The sequence below is a fragment of the Nothobranchius furzeri genome, chromosome 4 (genome assembly GCF_043380555.1).
Source record: "Nothobranchius furzeri strain GRZ-AD chromosome 4, NfurGRZ-RIMD1, whole genome shotgun sequence".
NCBI lineage: Eukaryota > Metazoa > Chordata > Actinopteri > Cyprinodontiformes > Nothobranchiidae > Nothobranchius > Nothobranchius furzeri.
The window spans coordinates 67,150,652-67,154,035 of NC_091744.1; the positions used below are offsets into that span (position 1 = coordinate 67,150,652).

General features: G+C 33.7%; 1 long non-coding RNA gene across 1 annotated transcript; it reads left to right on the plus strand.

The window, feature by feature from the left end:
* Positions 1–269: 269 nt before the first annotated feature.
* LOC129157439 (uncharacterized) lies at positions 270–1,656 on the plus strand. The gene is made up of 3 exons (XR_008560657.2): positions 270–342; positions 430–517; positions 988–1,656. It is a non-coding gene; the product is annotated as an uncharacterized lncRNA (long non-coding RNA).
* Positions 1,657–3,384: the final 1,728 nt, after the last annotated feature.

Consider the following 3,384-nt stretch of genomic DNA (forward strand, 5'->3'; position numbering starts at 1 on the left):
CATATCAGCTAAAATGCAGCGTGACAAAGTCATTAAAGTGCGTCAACACAGTGGATTTAATAGAGTTTTAAAGAACAATCTCTGAGTGAAGTGAGGTTAGTTTTTTGTCTCACTGCAGATATAAAAACCAACTCTGCATCTGTCAGACGCAGCAAAGCTCACCGTCTGTATGAGCGTGAGCGTCGGAAAGCTGATAAAATCAGCTGAAAAATAATTAAAACAAAATTAAAAATGTTCGTTTGCTTTTTAGAGTCAACATCCAGAAGGTGCTGTGTTTCACTGACAGGCTGTCAGACTAACGCCCTGATGAGCTCAGCTGGGACAAACTGGTCTGATGTTTAGGTAAGTGAAGATCTGCTTCTCCAAGTCCTTGAGATGCTAGTAAAAAATAATTTAGCCAGCTTGCTGTTACTTTTCTTCTCCTCTAAGGAACACAGAACGTTCAGATGTTGGAGCTTCACGTCACCTACTGAAGAAGGAGACCCACCAGTAAAGAGACGGTCTGGACCAGACCAAAGTGAGTGATGACACACCTCAGCCACCCTCATCATTAAGAACACCTCACCACCTGAATCACTCCGTCTGATGACAGCAGAGTGATTTATTTGATGTTTTACTTGTTTAGTCTGTTTAGAAATTATTGAATTACATTATTTTCTGTAAACAACCATCTGATCTGGATGTGTGCAGAATAACTTTCCCCAAATTCAGCAGCAGCTGGCCTACAAAAACAGCTGCAGCATGTAGTAAGTCTGTCTGCACTGCTCTCTAATGAGCTTCCTTTCATAAGGAATCATTTGTATAATTTTAGTGTCACTATTTTATTACATTTGTAAGAATATGAAGTCACTGCAGCAAAGTGAACTTGTGAACAAAGTAAACCAAAACAACACAAACGTGACTATAAACATGAAAGCTAAAGAACCAACTTTCCTAAAGCTGCTTGTAAACAAAATATGTCACTAAAGTTATTGTCTATCATTGCAGAATATGGCGATGACATCATGGAACTGGTCTTTGGAAAAGTTTTCCCTGAACCAACTCCGTTTCTAGATGAGGTAGAGAAGATCTGCATCTCACCAACCCTCTGGTCTCAGTATTCAGACAACGGAGGTCTCCCACTGTTATCCAGGACCAGTTTGAAGCCCACATACTGCCCCTCCCTCCTCATCAGGAAACATCAATCCGTATCCTGAGGACAACAGAAGATGGCAGGAGGACAGGAACTCTGAGACCTAGATACCACCAGCACAGAGACACAAAGCACCTGTGTGCACAACGCCTGTTTAACTACTAAAGCCTGTTTATTATATTTTTCTACTTATTTGCTGTGAGGTTAATACTTAGAAAATTTGTATATTAATGTAAACAATTAAAAAAATCACTGATTGTATGCTTTCTTTTAGATGTAATGGTCCAAACTCAGCCTTGTAGACATTTATTGCATCCTGTAGGTAAATACACAGAACAGGCTCAGATCCAGGATGACCCAGCATGCTCTTCTTCCATTCTGGCTGTTAGGGATTTTATCAATAACTCAATGCCTACTGATGTTTTCACCTAACAGTATTTATTTAGAATGCAGGTAAGATTTAACCATATTTGTTAGCAAAGCAGACTGATCTTGGGAATTTCACTGCAGCACTGATGTCCACCTCTGTGTACACATTAGAGAATTACCACGTTACAGCTAAACACACATTTAATAAAGATATAGGCTACGCATTGCAGACAATAAAAACAAAGTTGTAAGCATTAGAATTATAAAGATCACATTAAAGAACATTTGGAGGAATGTGCTTTATTTTTGACTAGAATCTCAAATCTTTAAATTAAAATGTAACTGCTTTTTATCCATTTTCAGCCATTAAGACACCCAATATAAAATAAGACTACTTATAAAATTATTTATAATTATATGTATATATATAGAGAGAGAGATAGATAGAGATCTTAATAAAATATATTATTTTAATGCTGTATCATTTTTTAAAACTTTTTTTATAGAAATAAATAAGCAAGCAGCATTCCTTGTGTGTGTGTGTGTGTGTGTGTGCGCGCGCGCACGCGCGTGCCTGCTCGCTTGTCCTTCCGTCGGCCGTGACGGGTGTGTGTGTGACTACAGACAAATGCATGAGAGAGTTAGCAGCCTTGAAACAGCTTGATGAACAACTCTCCCCACGTTTTAAAAATGCTAATATGCTATGCTAAATCTGCTATGCTAAATAATGATTTCTCTATAGAACTACAAAGTCCGACTGGGGGAGGAGAGTACAGATCTGCACTATGGAGGGGGGCGGAGTTTACAGCTCCTCCTCCAGTTTAAAGAGACAGTACCCAAAAACGGCTCGTTCTCAAGACTCTTCTCAGAACAGGGGTAGATGAGGGTCTGTAGAGCAACAATAATGAGGAAATCAGAACAAAGAACTGCAGTTCCACTGTATTTAGACCCCAACTGAAGGATTTAGATGTAAAAAGGAATAACTTAAAAGCATGTTATGTCTCCTTTAACGTTTGAAAAATGTATATTTTAACGTTTTAATGAAGAATTTAACATTTTAATGAACATTTTAACGTTTTAATGAAGATTTTAACATTTTAATGAACATTTTAACGTTTTAATGAAAATTTTAACATTTTAATGAACATTTTAACATTTTTAAAAATGAATATTTAAACGTTTTAATGAAGAATTTAACGTTTTAATGGACAATTAAACGTTTTCATGAACATTTTAACGTTTTTAAAAAATGAAAATTTAAACATTTTAATGAAGATTTAAACATTTTAATGATGATTTTAATGTTTTTAAAAATGAAAATTTAAACGTTTTAATGAAGAGTTTTATTCAACAAGCATATATATATATTCTGATATATATCAGACATATATATCTTGTTTCTACATAATATCAGAAGGAGACTGCTTGTTTCTTTATGATGTCAGAAAGATACTGCTTGTTTCTACATGATATCAGAAGGAGACTGCTTGTTTAAAAAAATAGACATTTTAACGTTTTAATGAACCTTTAAACGTTTTTAAAAATGAACATTTAAACGTTTTCCTGAAGAATTTAATGTTTTAATGAACCTTTAAACATTTTAATGAACATTTTAACGTTTTTAAAAATAAACATTTAAACGTTTTAATTAAGAATTTAACTTTTTAATGAACATTTAAACATTTAATGAACATTTTAACGTTTTTAAAAATGAATATTTAAACATTTTAATGAAGATTTTAACGTTTTAATGAACATTTCAACGTTTTAATGAATAATTTAACGTTTTAATGAACATTTTAATGTTTTAATGAAAATTTTAACGTTTTAATGAAGATTTTAACATTTTAATGAACATTTAAACGTTTTAATGAACATTTTAA